The sequence below is a fragment of the Lasioglossum baleicum genome, chromosome 5 (assembly GCF_051020765.1).
Source record: "Lasioglossum baleicum chromosome 5, iyLasBale1, whole genome shotgun sequence".
In the NCBI taxonomy this organism is placed as follows: domain Eukaryota; kingdom Metazoa; phylum Arthropoda; class Insecta; order Hymenoptera; family Halictidae; genus Lasioglossum; species Lasioglossum baleicum.
The window spans coordinates 12,195,348-12,212,344 of record NC_134933.1 but is presented as its reverse complement, the minus strand read 5'-3'; the positions used below and the strand labels follow the sequence as shown (position 1 = coordinate 12,212,344).

Genomic DNA, 16,997 nt, shown 5'->3' with positions numbered 1-16,997 from the left:
ACGTGGTTGCCTTATAAAAATGACAAGAATTAATTAATTTAGACTTTGTGCAGTCCTTAATATAATATGTGCTTTAATAAAGATATATTAAATCATTTCTTATGAAAGCATATTTACAATCGCATTAATTGTGAAATAAAAAAATCTAGAACCGGTCATTTCACCGGTCGTGGTGCGTTCAGTGTAAAGGATTAGCTTTGTAAGTACCTCAAAGTTTTATATAATAAACCTACAGACTATAACAGACTATAACTAAAATCGGACATTTCATATACAACAACCTAACACAAGTTAAAAATCGACAACGACAATTTCACCAAAATTATCAACGGCGGTGCTCACATCTCCCCTAAACAATACTGTCAAAACTACCATTGGTAAAATAAACTGTGAATATTTAGAAATGTGCTGAAGCACAATAAATATTTTTGTAAAAGCTGCTACTATATTATACTGTTTTATTTGTGATTAATAAACTGTTATTTAGGAGTCCCTGACATATGTATAAACTGGAGTACAGTGATCATTTTAATAAAACCCTGTGTGGTACATTTTCAAAATAACAATGCAAGCTTTCGTATTCTCGAGCGCCTACGTTCATACCTTTGTTATTTCATGAAGTGATCTCATTGCATGACAGTGGCAATCAGCTATAGCTTGAGAAAAAGCACAACTGTGCCTGGGTAATATGCGAAACTGGCATATAAAGTCATAACTGCAATCCTCTGGATGATTCTAAAGTTATAAACTTCTTGTTCAGAGTTGAAAACAAAATGTTACCCGTGAATCCAATTTGACTAATTTTTAACCGATTGCCGGAAACAGAATTGTTATAAATCCGGAATCATTTGGGCGCAGTGAATGAAACGACAGTTAAAAAAAAAGTAGAAACGAAGATTTTACGATTTGCTGAGAGATCAAGGCATCGTCGGGTATTTTTATACGTTTCCTGCGTCCCACTGCCCTTATACTCGAGAACGACTTCCGGTTGCGCTCGTCCCCGCGTGACGGGAAACGACGACACGCGATTCTTTCCCTGAACGATTAGAATCGCTGTAGGAAGCCCGTGTAATGGCGTTGTAAGCATCGGGAAACAATGAACGGGTACAAGATCGTTGATCGTAATTAAATCCACTCCATGTGTCTGGCGTTCCGGGTAACTGCTCGAGATCCGCTCAGAATCGATTAACGAATGGCCTTTTTTTTTTGCGGAATTGATTGCTCGCTGTCCGAGGAAATATACTGTTCACGTATATAGAGTCGCAAGGTTCCGTTACCGCGTGTTGACAATTGAAAAGGAGGTTATTCTTCACGCATCGGTGAAACAATGAAACTAACGTGCAATGGAACTTTTTTCAACGAAAATTAATGGAATCTTTTTTACTCGACAATCGTGATTCACGTTTTCTCGGAATAAATGTTGCAATTCTCAGAACCGGTCGAGATTAGACAAGAACTGTAAACGTCAATTTCTCCGTGATTGCAAATATTTGGTATTGAGAATAGAAAAATTGAAAGTGAAGTACTGTATGTATACTATGTTTTAAATCACATTTTCTTGGGATAAACGTTGCAATTCCATTTTCAGCGTTGATCGAGACTAAACAAGAACTATAAAAATCAATTTCTCTATGTCTGCAAATATTTAAAATTGAGAATAGAAAAATTGAAAGTGAGATACTATGTCGTAAGTCATGTTTTCTTGGAATAAATGTTGCAATGCCATTTTCAGAGTTGATCGAGACCAAACAAGAATTATCAAAATCGATTTCTCTGCGACTGCAAATATTTAAAATAGGGAATAGAAAAATTGAAAGTGAGATACTATGTCGTAAGTCACGTTTTCTTAGAATAAATGTTATCATGTCATTGAAATTCTAAAAAAAAAAACAGATTCTAAAGATTCACAAGTGGACTACGGATTTTTATGAAAAATAAAAATGCATTTTTTTCAAGGTACTGGAGAACCGAATAAAAATTTGTAGCTCCCACTAATAATGTTAATAAGTTGATGGTAATACATTGATTGTATTTTCCCACTATATTTCACGTACTCTTTTTCCAATAAACGCATAAAATGCGCAGTTTATTCACGTGCAGAGACAAAAGAAAATCGCGTCGCCTAAACTTGATTGAAACAACAATCTATGGGAGTCGGCTTATTGGAATCGGTACTCCGGCTGGCAAGCGTGTTAATGGAAGTTCGTAACGGGCGATTTTTTCGCAATTCCAGCTCAATATCGCGAATTGCCGGTGGATCGTGTCCCAGCACGATAAAACAGATAAACGAGGAGGCATCATGAGCGAGCAAGAAGGCGTGTACACTAATCCCGACATCGGTGTGATAGAGGCTTGTCCAACACAGGGAAAACAGCGTGTCTAGGGGATGATGGAGGAGACGAAAAACTGGTAACCACGCGGCTAGCTGTATCGATCATCTAACGTTCCGTCTTGTTAATGAGTTAGATCAACGAGATGATGACATCGTTCGCCGGCAAAAATTACACGCGAGCCTAACGCCGATAGTTTGTTCCTCTAATTATACGTTCGATAAGTACCGGCGGTGATGGCCTCGTTTGAATATTCTGTTACCCCGTGATAAGGCGAGCAAGCAAAACGTAATCCGAGCACCGAGGCGATCGGGAGGATCCCGTTTTCCTGTTACCGCGAGAGACCATCGACTATCGAGAGCAAACACATAACTAAACTCCGCAGTCGTCACTAATACGCGGAGCATGTTGATATGTACAATACTTGCAACGGGACATGGCGAGCTGATCATTTTCATGGAAATTTCCGAAAGGATGTGTGCAATCATCCGTTTCATAAAAGTATTTGACACGCACTTTTTGTAGTTTTGTTATCAGTAGACTGCGGATCTTTATATATTTATAGCTTTCGAAAATTTTCAAAAAATATTAGAATATAAGATTCGACAGAATTCAGTACGATTTTTATTTATTTCAGTTGTAAGAAGGCTGCTACCACTGAAAATCAGATTTTATTCGATTCCACTTTCTTAAAATTCGCCAACAAATATTACAAATTGCATAAACATCCGCAGTCTAGTTATCAGTATACTGCGTATCTTTATGCAAAATAAAAATTGTGTGCATCGATTGCAAGGAATGGAAAATCACCGGTCAAAATGATCGGTTCCAGATTTTTTATTTTACGATTATAGATATGGTAAAAATAATTTCATAAGAAATGATTGTATGGATAAATAAAAGCAATCTTGTCATTTTTATAACGGAACATGTACCAGTTACTTTTAAGGCTCGGTAGGTTTAGCGTCAATAATTTTAATTTTTAATGGAGGAAAAATCACATATTGACATCTTCAATTTGAAAAACTTTTCAACAATTTCGAACTATTTTCTTCTCAATTTTGCTATAAATGCATAAAGATCCGCAGTCTAGTCACGTCTAAGTCACGTTGAAAAGAGTCAAAGTTCTCCAATAATTAATGATTTTTATGTTTTCCGACGAAACACGTTATTCGTCATCGATTTCAAAAGATGTTCTCACCACTTCGTCGCTTATTTTCATGAAAACTAGGAACGTCATAGCAAAGACTCGATGAAATTGGTGATCGATTATTTCGGAATTAATGTTCCAGTAGCTACCACATAGCGGAGGCTGTACAAAATACATAAACTTGAGATTTCCACTCATATCGAGACGCCCTCAGCTGGCACATTAAATAAACTATTGTCGATGTTGCGTATACGATCACTGTTCCGATACTCATCGCGTTAACCTATTAACCCGGATCTCCGAAAACGCAAGCAAGCAAGCCAGCGCGGAGCGGACGCATCGCATTAAATTATCGGTTCGAATATCCAATATCCCGTCGATTCAATAAGTTCCCGATTGCCATTCGGCGAGCGTGCACGCAACGTTTTCTCCGACTACGTGGAAACAGCGACGCGGAAAAAAGAGTGGGGGAGTTTTCACGTCGTTTCTTCGGTCAGAAATTAAATCCCGGGGAACAATGCTGCGTGTGCAGTTGTGCCGTGCGTGGCAGCCGCGCGGAAAATTATTTTTTACAGACGTCTCTCGGATTATTTTCTTCGAAGCAGAAGTACACGTACACACGACGGGGGATCATAGGGGGAGACGGAGAGGAACGGTCGGTCAAAGGAGTGGGTCGGATAGAGAGGGAAATAAAATGAAAGTCGCGGGAACGGCTCAGAAAATAAAGAACGTTTCTTTCTGGCGTAGAAGCAACGCTAGAAAGGACTGAGAGCGACGCGACGTCCAGAAAAAGAAACGAAAAGTACATTTGCGCTTTTATCGTGCTACTACTAGCGCGCGTGGTTCGTTTTCGTCCAGAAATAATTGTAACTCATTTTGCCCTGGTGCGCTGAGAGGGCTCTCTTTCTTTCGGAGCCGCTGGGCAACAGGCAAGGAAAAAAATATCATAGATACGTCTCTGAACGCTCGGAAAAGAATCCGCGAGGGTTCGTAACAAATCTAATCGACTGTTTCTCGAATTATCTTTTACCAGTGACACGGCAACGAAGGATTCTTCCTCGCTGTAAGTAAGTTCTTCCTTGCGCAATGTAACGAGATATTAGTAACTCAATTCCATCCTCGCGCTCGACAAGAATTCCCGGTGACGTTCAATAAGAACGTTCTCGTATCCAAAATGAAACTGCAAACTGTTCTAATTTATTTCTCGAGCGATAAACACTTGTTACGAAGGCAACGCCATAATGCGCTCCACGTGCGCTCGTATCCGCGAGTTAAAAACCCGAACACCTAGCCCCAACTACCATACTTCCCAGACATACGTTGTTCTCGCAAGTTTCTCGACCCCTAAACTTCGTAACCATCATTTATTTACCCTCCAACGAACTGACACAGTTCTTGCTCTCTCTCGCCATAGTGCATTTAACCGGAACACACACCGTAAACTCGAAAAATTTATCGCGGTAACATGACGCCATAAAAATTCGCCGTACTCCCTTTGCCGTCTGAAAAACTCACCCCTTCCGACCGCCACTCCACCCCTCGGAAAAACGATGGATCGCTCGGAGAAAGCCCATTGTTTCGTTTTCAAAGGTGAAATCATTTTTACCCGTTTGATCTATCTCTCTCTCTCTCAATTTTTCTGTGCTTCCCTCTCCATTATTCCCTGAACTGTATCGGTGGGAAGGAAAAGCGACGTGGGGGTTGGAAAAACGGGAGCGAAGGAGGAGGATGGAAAGCCGAGGGGTCGAGCGGCGTGAGTTACACGGTATAACATCGGTCAGGATGACGGCTCGTATAGCGCCAAGTCCCCTCGTAATAACGGTTCGCCGTTTTACAGCTGGTCGACTCCTTTATTCGAGGATCCACCACGTGGATGGAAGGATACCAGGGCCATTCCACGACAGAATTTCCACGGGAGAGGAGGGCGACATCTCGTCCTGCAATTTGCTCGGGTGTAGCCGCGGCGAGGCCGTTTTATCGCCCGAGTAAACTTGTCAGACCCGGGGATGAAGCACGCCTGGTGTTGCCAATGGAAAACCACCCCCTCGAACTCCTTCAACCCGTCCCACCATCCTCGTCTACGTTGGCCAAGTATCCCGCAGGTGATACCGTGGTTGATTAACACGCGAAATTGTGCCCTGCTACGTCTTACCTTCCCTTCAGACGCGCAACGCGCAACCCCGAGGAAAAACCTCTCCGTTTTCTGGACCGCGATGAATATGTATGATCCGAATATCGGGCCGGGATATTACCATCGACTACTACCTACCTACACCGTGTCCCCGAAAAATATGCTCTCGTTCGCGAGAGTCTCGGTGTTTAAGCGAGTAGACTCGTTTCTGGGATTGCAAGGGTGTGGGATGCGCGATATGCCTTCTAATTTCTCAGTAACGCAAAGATGTGGTTTTTCGATAGTCAGAAACGCTAGATAAACGATCAATCTAGGCCGCAGTCGTCCTCAAAAGTCCTATTTTAACAAAAAGCTGCGCGTGTAGATATTTTCATGAAGCTGCGACAGCTACATGCTGCCGAATGATGCAAATTACGCCTCGTAAACGTAAAATAGGACTTTTGAGGGCGATTGCGGCCTAGATCGATCTTTTATCTAGCGTTTTTGCAATCCTGGAAACGAGTCTACCCCCTTCTAACGCTAATTACGACAGCATTGCTACGTCTTCGACACTTTGCTAGGCGGGACCTAAAATTACAAAAAAAGCTATTTGAACACAGTACTGGTGCCCGAATGTTACTACCAAATCAAAAACTATTTTTTAGTGTCTTTGAAAACCCCGAAATAAAAGCATCGGCTTGCTCGAACGACCAGCGTCGAACAAAAGCGTTAAAGGGCCTAATATTTACGTAAAAATGTCTCGTGGTTCGTTCGGTTCGCCGGAAGCGGCTCTAAACTGCTGAATGACGGGGTGCGCGTGTATTGGGGAGCGAATTCAGCCGCGATATTTGTCCCACGGTGTATAGGGGGGCTAGGTAGAAAATTACGCAATCTCCCCGGACGATGTCGGGCCTCGCGATAGCGGCGCGTACCAGTTGTTCGAGACGAGGCGTGTTGCAAAAAGGCCGCGTGAAAAAGCCGCAACGTGACGAGATCTTCGCGAGGCCGGGATCGTGTGCATACACTTTGCGCGAGGCGCGCGAGGGAAAGACAGGACGCGAGATAAAGACAGAGAGAAAGGAGCCACTTACGCATCGATTATGCTAGGGGTTTCTACGGAATTCTGCGGAGGAACACGTTACAAGAAGTCCCCTCGACGGGAAAGTGGAACTCGCGGAGGTTCGAGGGACCGGCGCGGCGCGGCGGCATCGGAGGCTCGAGGCCAAGAACAAAACCAGGAATGCGATCGTTTCGAGACAGGCCTCTTCCATTCGGCCGAGGCGCGTCCCCATCGCTCGTTCGAACCCGACGGGCCCCGAAACGAGTTCCAGGAAGAGAGACAAAGAGGCTCGTAATCACGGGAAAGAGATCCACGCGACTCTCCTTCTCCACCTTCTCTTCATCCTCCCATTCTTTCTTTGTGTACGGCGGGGATGCGAGAACCGTAGGAAAAGGACCCGGCCCGAAGAAAGAGAGACGTCCGCCGGTCGACAAAAGCTAATTTGACTTCGCACTTCCATTCGTAGGTCCCGGCAACCTTGCGAGCCCCGTAAATTACAACGAGCCCGGGTAGAAACACGTCCCCGAACAGCTCGAAACCGTTCTCGAAGAAGAGGCGTCCTGATAGACGTGCTTCGGGTCAACTGCGAGAGTTTCCATTGTCGATGGAAGCAGCTCGGTGTGCTTGGAGAATCGACTGGAAACTGAACTGCAGTAATGCCTCGATGGGAGAACTTCGGGATCAAAGTGTCGCTTATGTCGTGTATAGACACTATGTATATTTCCGCAAAAACAGGAAAGGGGGTTGGAGATTTATCGACAAAGTGACACGTTTCTCATCGAGATGAGACAAGACGTGCAATATGTTATCAATTTTACTTTTTAACATTTTCTTATGCTGTATTAGGATTTGAGGGTCACCGATTTTTATATTATAGATAGAATAATATTAAAATGAAGCAGGATCGATGTAATCGGTACAGTTACCCTACGAACACAGTCTGGAGCCGGGCGACGGGAATCGTTTGAATTTTAAACCACTTGTGGCGTGCACGGAGCTGGCAACCGGTAGAAGATTAATGGGCCGTGGTCGTTCTCTTGGGAAACGTGTAAAAAACGATACTAATTGCTCGGAAATATAGAGACATATAGGTTGGGAACGCAAGGATTCCGGAACGTCGGAAATCGTCGCGCGGTCGCGATTAAGGAATTACTGTTCGAAGTTAATGTCGCGGGTACAGGAGCCGAGAGGAGACGTCTCGTTACGCGGCCGGCTGAATAGATGAATTATTCATAATCTTGTAATCGTCGTTCATGGGTACCATTGAAAAGTGCGTCGCGCGGTGGAGAGGAGGAATGAATGAGCGAGAAAGAAAGAGAGAAAGAAAGCAATCGCGACGGCCGTAATTAATTTCCGACGAAAACGCGAGCCACGTTCTCCCGGGGAGAACGCGAAACAAACGTTCCCTGTGAGGATCGGCGACGCTTAAACACCTTAACGAACTCCGAGAAAAAGCCCGGCGCGCAGTCGGTTTTTAAAACACGTTCTCCGGCCCGACCCGGCCCGGCTGGGACGCGCGGTTTACCCTGAATGCTCCCTCTCTTCTCGAATTCGCAATTAAAACGGTTTGGGGAAAGGGTGGACCGGGACGCACGCCTGCGCGAAACCCTATCAAATATTCATCGAAACAAATGAAGCTATTTAAATTCCGTGATTAAGAGAAAGGATCGCGGAACACGGCTTCTTATTAGGTTGTTGCATATGAAATGTCCGATTCTCTAGAATGCAGCTCCTATAACTATACGTTTATTATAGAAAATTTTGAGGTACGAAGAGTTAATCCTCAACACTAAACGTACCATGACCGGTTCTAGATTTTTTATTTTACAATTAATGTTATTATAAGGATGCTTCCCTAAGAAATGATTCAATAAGTATCTTTATTAGAGCACGTATTATAATAAGAACCGCGCAAAGTCCAGATAAATTAATTCTCGTCATTTTTATAAGGTAACCACGTGCCTGTTGCTTTTATAGCTCGGTACGTTTAGCGTTAATCCCAATTTGGAAAAGTGCATTGCGAATATTATCTTATACTGGGTGTAGAAACTATACAAGAGCATTATGGACATAAGAGAATGCTGAAATCTGTTAAGAAATATTATTCAACTAGTTATAATATTTGATATTATGACTATGGATCATTTCAAAATTTATCGATATGTTCGATTTTTACAAAAATCAGCAAGTGATTCCAAACTATAGGATTCCAAACTATAGGTAGTGTAAATAAAGCTCGCCGTGACACACTTGTTTATTTAAAAGAGCTTCTCAGAATTCAGTTTGCAGCGGCGTCGTAAAATTTCTTCACGGAGTCTGTTCTTTTTGTAGCGTCGAGGGCGTACTCTAAACTCCGGAACAGCGGCGTATACACGGAAACGTAACAAATCGCGAGTGCAGCTCTTTTTCCGATTGGATTTAAATTCTTTCGAAGTTGCGAAACGAGAGTCAATGGCTGGCGAACCTTTGTGTCGCCGAAACAAAGATTCGAACAAACGTAACCAGCTGCGGTTGTTTTTTTTTCTTTTTCTTTTTTGCTGAACGAATTGCGAAACGTGGTTAACTATCCCGTAAAGGAAAGCGAACGCTATCGTTCAGTCATCGGCGGCTCGGTCAAAGAATTGATTGAAAGTTTCGTCGAGATTTCACATTCGTCGCCGACCATCGTCTATTATTAGAGAAGAGTCATATCTACCAGACGCGATTGCTATGTCGAAAATATCAATGCTCTCCGTTCTCATCGAACGTTTTGGAATGCCGTTCTCGTAGGACAAGCAGACGCGAGCTGTGTCTCTTACAAACGCAGTGCACACCTCGGGACAAAAGATTCCTGAGCTTGTCTCGCCAGCTGGTGACGAAACGGTCCTCTTAATTTCTTGGAAAAAAATGCTAATTTAATCTGTCGACCACTGTGCTACCGAACAAGGAAGTTACAAGGATGTTTTGCTTTACGTAGAGGCTACAAGCTACCCGTTGTAACATCGTAAACACACACCACTCGTGCGTTAAATACTGGCGAACAGTATGTTAAAATTTATATAGCAGTCTGCATACGTTTACGTGCGTTTCCATTCTCGTAATAACTAAACTGCGGATTTGATGCATTATTGACAAAAATGAATGCATCGAATGAAAAACAGTAAAAACATTCAAAGAAATTAGAGATACTGTGTTGTACTATTTTTAACTCATTGAAATTATTTCAAAAAGAAATTCATGTGTATGTGGCTTCTGTGTCTTGCAATTAGTGCATACAATTTTCATTTTCAATCATCGAGGCTTCCATTACCTATATATAATAACGTTATTAAAACGTCTATAAAACTAGATTAAATTAATCCAATTCAAAGAAATTCATGTCTATGTGGCTTCTGTGTCTTGCAATCTAGTGCAGAAAATTTTTATTTTCGATTACCGAGACTTTCATTGCCTAATAACGTCATTAACACATCTATAAAACTAGATTAAATTAATTTCATGTGTACGAACAAATTTATGGAGCACCGCACGAAGACATTTAAGTCGCAGATTAATGTTGAGCGCGGCAATGCTTCGTTCCTAGCCATAGGAAGAAACTACAGACAGTTCGCCATCGAAAGCCATAAAATTGGCGTCGCGTCGTCCGGTATCGAAATTCAATGAAATAGTGTTACGAAAACCAGTTGCCGATTTCTGTGATCGCGGCTCGCCGCTTGAAATAACGCCGATCAATTTACTCGAGTGGCCGTCCGACGGCGGTTTAACTAAAATAGTGGGACAATTAGCGCTACTATTAAAATCCCGGCCGGCTATTAAGGGCACACTCCATTAAAAATGGATTAACGATTTGTGTTCAAATTACTGTAAATTATACCGAATAAAATCGGCTTATCGGAAAACCGATTGCAAAACGGTCACCTCGCCCCGGTCCTGGATAAATAAACAACGGCGTCTTCCTCGGTACTCGACCGACCGTAAAAATGCGAGAGCGCATCTATCACGGGAGCCGATCCGGAAACCCGTTCTTGCTCGTTCCGAATTAATTCTATTTCGCTAATTGCCTGCGAGTAGAGTCCGTCGGGAGCTTTATTTACCGATTTGCTCGATAAGCGAGCGTTGCCTCGCCTCCGACTCCGATTCCGGGGATCCTCGAAAAAGTCAGATAACGATACACGTTAATTGAAAATTTCTATGCTACTTATCCGGTTGATAAATAATTGGAGCATCCGCGAGAATCGTATGAAATCATGTATGAAATCCATGATCGAGTATCGCTTTTACCCGCCGATTATAAAATTATGCAACTGTTGCAGGAAACGTTCCAGCGAAAGTCTAATAATAAATGAAAACATTCCAGATAATAAAGTTAGGCAAGAGATATATGTAGATAGAGAGATAGAGAGAGGAAATGAAACCTATGAAAATTTCATATCACGCCACGATCGCAATCGCTTTTACAATAGTCATTCCTAGAATGATAGTGAAGGTAGATGGGAATAACGTACGTGAATGCATACGATGTGAGAAACGAATGAGTGGGACCTTGTGCGATTGACTAGTCACTGAATCATTCGTGCAATGATCCACGTTAGCTGTTTGCGCGAGATTCATTCAGCTGCGCGCTTTATCGTCCTACCTTGTAACCATCGCTAATGTTAGCTCCTCGCGGACGTAACGCTAAAGATCAAGGACTTTGAAACAGAGAGAATTGTGTATTTCGAATTCTATTAAATCGAGTTTCCTTTATTTTTTAGAAAGTATGCTACTCACGACTGAAGGATCATTCATCATGGAATCGCGCAATAACATTTCTGAGGTGGCTTATAATTTGGGAAAAAAAGATACAACCTCAGTGTCAGTGTTAATGGAAAGTTTGATAGCGAAAGTAGCGAAAGAAAACATTGAAGAACCAAAATAGTTTCTTGTGCATTTTTAAAGAATGTTATTACTTTCAAAAAAAAGAAGGAGAAAGTATATATTATTAAGTATATATTATTTTATGCATTAAAATTGTTGGAAAATTTTCAAAATTCAAGATGTCAATGTACGATTTCTCCTCTATTGAAATCATTAAGGGATGAAACAACATTCAGTTTGGTTACTATTTCTTGCAATCGGTGCAGACAATTATTATTTTGTTTATTTCGAGTGTAGTATTTCTGTAATCTAGACGGCAAGTTCAATGATAGAGGCGCATAATCGAATACGTTTGCAACCAGGTATCACGGAACATTTCGTATTGAAAATTTATACTTGTACGCGTACACGTGCACAGTGTGTGCCGGCGGATGCGGTTACTAGGGACACGCGTTATACCGCGCGATTGTGCCTGGAAATTGATTAGCCCATTCATACTTTCGGCTCGCCCTCCCAGCCATTCATGGTCGACTACGTGCCTCTTCGTTTGGTGCTACGTCGACGACTTTTTGGCTGTGGATCGTACATACGTAAGCAGATTATTGGTCGCGAATTTACGTCGAAGATGGACGAAATAGTGAACTCGTTACTGGACACGCAACAGACAGAAATTTCTCCGGAATGTTTTCGAAAAAGAGTTAGGTAACAAACCAACCGTGGGAAACACTTGCGAATCAAAGTAATTAATCTTTTAGTGAATGATCCACTGTATGCGCTCGCGTGTGTACGGACGAATCATAAACGTCTATCGCTTACGTAAATGTAACTTCCTGGTGTGCACATCAGTGGTCACGGAAAATAAAACGCTTCATTATACAGGTACCGAGAACAACAATTTCTAATGCACAAATCGCACGATTCAAAATGTTAATCACAAGCAGATACTTTAGACAAAAATATACTTTCTTCAAAACAGTGATTCCCGAGGACATTTCAAGTACACTTTCTTCTTTGCAAAAATGCTTTCAGCAGCTCCGTTAAGGAGTTATCAACGAAAAACGCGGACCAATCAGAGCCCGGTCCCATTGGTCCGTGTTTTTCGTTGATAACTCCTTAACACTAGATTTACGGGACCCGTTAAAATGACGGATCTCATATTCTTAACGTGCGATTATTAATATTGCGAAGATGCTTCGCTGAGGAATTATTTAACAAATTTATTTCTTGGATAGACACAAGTTCTTGTTGTTTATAAAATAATATGAAATAGTTATTTCTAGACCTCCGTAAACCTGGTATGTATGTATTAACACTAGAACTACCGGACAAGTCAAAATGACTTGCTTCTGATTTGTTCTTTTAGAAATATTAAAATTATGAATATGTTTCTCTGAGAAATCTTTTTAGTGAATTTCTCTATTGAAGTTCATATTTAAATGAAACTGCTACGAAGTCTAAATAAATGCAATTTTGTCATTATATAAGGCAATGTATGCCAATCGCGTTTAGTGCTCGGTAGTTCTAGTGTTAATTAAAAAGCACCTTCGAATGATCTTGGGAATCACCTTTCTCAAGGTGAATGCAACATTTTTGGGAAGAAGTAGAATTGAATAATTTACGTATGTAGAACGTAATCTCATCTGATGTGTACGATGCTGAACAAAGTAAAAATGAAATATTTTTATGGAGTAGATCCACGATTCGGAGTCGCACGTGCAACAATGATATACGATCGCGATCAGCGCGTTTACAGGATTATATCAGTGTTATTACTCGAGGCTAGTGGTCTCACCGGTGTTTCTTAATATCGCACGGGATCTGTTGGTTTTCAATTTGCGCTCGCATCAGCGTAAGCATGATAGATGCGTAGTGGCAACTACGAATATTTATGCTAATTTGTTAAGCTTCCCGATAGACGGGTTCGCGGTCGGGTAACGGGAGGGGAAACGTCTGAAAGCGTGACAGAAGAGAAACAGCGAACACATCGATCGTTGTCCACGGATTATCGTCGTAATTCTCGCATACAAACGGCTCTCCGTCGTCCGGCAGTTTCGCTCGCAATCCCAGACACGGATATTTGCATTCGGTTACGTGAGCTACGGAGACGCGCGTCTTCATTAAACCCCACCGACCGGAAACCGGGTTAGTTTCCGTTAATATCATTTTTCAGCTGCGCCCGCGTTACCCGTTTTTCACGTTTTACGCCGAGAACCACCAGTGTCACAGATTATACTTTATCCAGACAGACGCGCCATGTATTAGTTCCCTCCCAAGTCACATAAACATTCATACGCGAGACTCGCTCGCCGCGAAACTAGTTCAACCCTTATGCTAATCGCCGTGTACCTACCTCTCGACTAAACCTGCAAAATTTTTGTTAAAAAGCAGTAAAACCACTTCATATCCCCATTCTTCAGATAATTTTCCGCAGACTTCCGTTCCCGAGAGAAAAATACACATTTTAATGTTGTATTAACCGGATTATCTGCCGTCCATTAGCAGTGGAATAAGTAAAAATTGATTCAAGCTATTCATTCCGTAAGATGCTATAATTTATGCCACGACAGATAATGCGATAACGTTAGATTGAAGAGTTCTCTGGCAACTGAACGAGAACACGGGAAATTATTAAGGTTCATACAGATAATTGCGAATAATAGATTGTTCACCCGACCTTTCCAGCTAACTGCTCTATTATAATAACTTATAACATCACATTTCATTATAATAACTCGTGTAGAGAATTATAAATTACCACTGTTGTCAATTTTTCGGATCAATTTGAAAGGGTAACGTAATTTTGATTTAATGTGTTCTATTGCGTTCGCTGATGTAACTTTTAAATGCATCGTAGCATACTGCGACAAAGGAACACTATCGGCAGCTTTGATTGGCAATGCGAATCTTTGTGTATCTTTTCTAGTCTATTTCTGGCTCTTAGCAACAACGATGGCTTGCCTCTTCTAACTCCGTGTCAGTCATGACTTTATCAAGCAAATTATTTATATTTTCTACAGTTGCACAGCATATTAAATAAACTGATATGATGTTATTTATAAACTTGTATATTTTATTATGGACTTCATTTTAAAGGATTGTTTGCAATGCTTAAAAATGTGTCAAAACACATGTACCATCCTTTAATTAAAATCAATTTATTAACGTTGTCATTGCCAGCAAATTTTAGGAAACACTCGTTGAAGAACTTAAACCATCTTTATAACAAAAGCACAATTTGTTTAAAGTTAAAAACTCAAGAATTCCTCAGGAAACAGACAATGACAGTGACAATGAGGTAATAATTTCGAACATTTAATTTAATTCGAATAAAATGATCGCACATTTTTGATGTTATCATTGCTTTATCATACATTTTCTAGTTCAAGATCATTTGAAGATTATAGTGTACCACATCACTAAACTTATCTTAACATCAGCCACAACACCACTTAAAAATCATCGATGACGTTCAAAACACCTTCAAAGCGACAACAATCGGAACATTTTTTCATATCACCATGTTTGCCCCTTGTAACAATACGGCTTTTCTCCCTAACATTTTCTTCCACGTTCAAGCCTAACAGAGCTATTTATTCCTTCAAAATTATCATTGCACAGAAATGAATACCGAAGAAATAAAAAATAATTCAAGGGTGCACTGTAGTCCAAGATAAATGTCGAGTTTCCTCAACAACTCTAAAAAAGAACATCCCTTTTGTGACCTGGCTACGACACGGATATCCAAAAAAAAACGCACTTTCTCTCTGACATTTTCTTGTACTTCCTAATTCCCGCGAACCACCCGGTATAATTCCTCCAAAATTAGCATTGCACAGGAATAAATACCGAAGAAGGAATATTTTCAAACACTGAAATCTTATGAACGTTCCACAACAACTCCGCAAAAAAATTCAAGGGCGCACTGTAGTCAAAGATAGTATCAGGTTCTCTAAACTACTCCACAAAAACATCCCTTTTGGATGGATACCCAAAAAAAAAAAGAATTTTCTCTGTGACATTTTCTTGTACTTCCTAATTCCCGCGAACCACCCGGTATAATTCCTCCAAAATTAGCATTACACAGGAAGGAATACCGAAGAAGAAATATTTTCAAACACTGAAATTTTATGAACGTTCCACAATAACTTCGCAAAAAAATTCAAGGGTGCACTGTAGTCCAAGATAAATATCAGGTTCTCCAAACTACTCCACAAAAACATCCCTTTTGGTTGGATACCCAAAAAAAAAAGAATTTTCTCTGTGACATTTTCTTGTACTTCCTAATTCCCGCGAACCACCCTGTATAATTCCTCCAAAATTAGCATTGCACGGAAAGGAATACCGAAGAAATATTTTCAAACACTGAAATTTTATGAACGTTCCTCAACAACTCCGCAAAAAAATTCAAGGGTGCACTGTAGTCCAAGATAAATATCACAGGTTCTCCAAACTACTCCACAAAAACATTCCTTTTGGTTGAAAGTGACCTGGCTACGGCACGGATATCCAAAAAAGAAACGCACTGTTATGCTATGCGGCCAACGGTCATATTTCGTATACAGTCCTCGGACAACGGTCAAAATCCTGAGAACGGCAGTAGAACTCGCGCACACAAACAATTAGCGAGCCACTTTCGATAATGGGATGAAATCAAACTTCCACTCCAAAGAGAAAAGACGCTGAAAAAGTTAAATCGAATTTGAAGAGAAAAGGTGCGACATGTCAGCGCGCGTCGCGCAACAATAATAATGATAAACCTGTTCCGCGATTACTCATAGAGAGACAACGATCAACAATGGCTGACGTTCGAAAAAAGGGGACCGTAATCGATGAACGCGTGAAAATATGTCGAACGCTGCGGGGAGCGTCGGAGATGGAGGACTTGAAAAGAAGCATTTCATTTCCACGCTTCGAAATACGTTGATTCTGTGCGTGGAATCAAAGGTCGTTGGATTTCAAGGCGTGGTGGACGAGCGAGAAAGACGCACGATAAACTGCCGAGGCATTCTTGCCGGAGCAAACGGAAGCGGCAGATTGCTTTGCGACAGGGGTGAAACCCGGGGAAGGTCACGTGAGATCGTTCGAAAATCAAACGTTGAGAACGAAAAAGAAAAAAACGAGGACCGCGTAACGTCCTTTTCGAAAGTGTTACTGTGCGACACTTTCCTTCACTTTTTTTCTATCTCGAAGTCGTGAAATGAGTAGCACGTGTAATTTGCACAGTGTTTAAATAATAACGTAGAGTTTTTAAATCGTTCGAGACAACGCAACGTACCGTTCCACGGCTGGTTTGCGCCCTACCGGCGTCCAGCAGAACGAGTTTACAGGACGCTTGTATGTGGCTGGTAAGAATGTGCGAGGAGAATATGTACAATATTCCACGGCGAAGCACTTGAACAGAGTCTCTCTCATCTCTAGCACAAAGAACGTAGCCGAACACTGGATTCCACGGTCTCCATAAAACTGACCGTGGCTTCACGCTACCCCGAAAAAATTGAGGTTACGTTGTTA

General features: G+C 41.5%; 1 protein-coding gene across 3 annotated transcripts in view; it reads right to left on the bottom strand.

Moving 5' to 3' along the window:
* The window catches only part of Plexa (plexin A), a 434,401-nt gene that overhangs the window by 344,210 nt on the left and 73,194 nt on the right, over nucleotides 1–16,997 (bottom strand). The window contains exon 1 of one of the 3 annotated variants that reach the window (XM_076424413.1): nucleotides 16,762–16,992. The exons of the other annotated variants lie outside the window; for them this stretch is intronic. The gene's annotated coding sequence lies outside the window, so the exon portion shown is untranslated. Of the gene's footprint in view, nucleotides 1–16,761; nucleotides 16,993–16,997 lie in introns of those variants that run through there. 3 annotated transcript variants of the gene reach the window in all.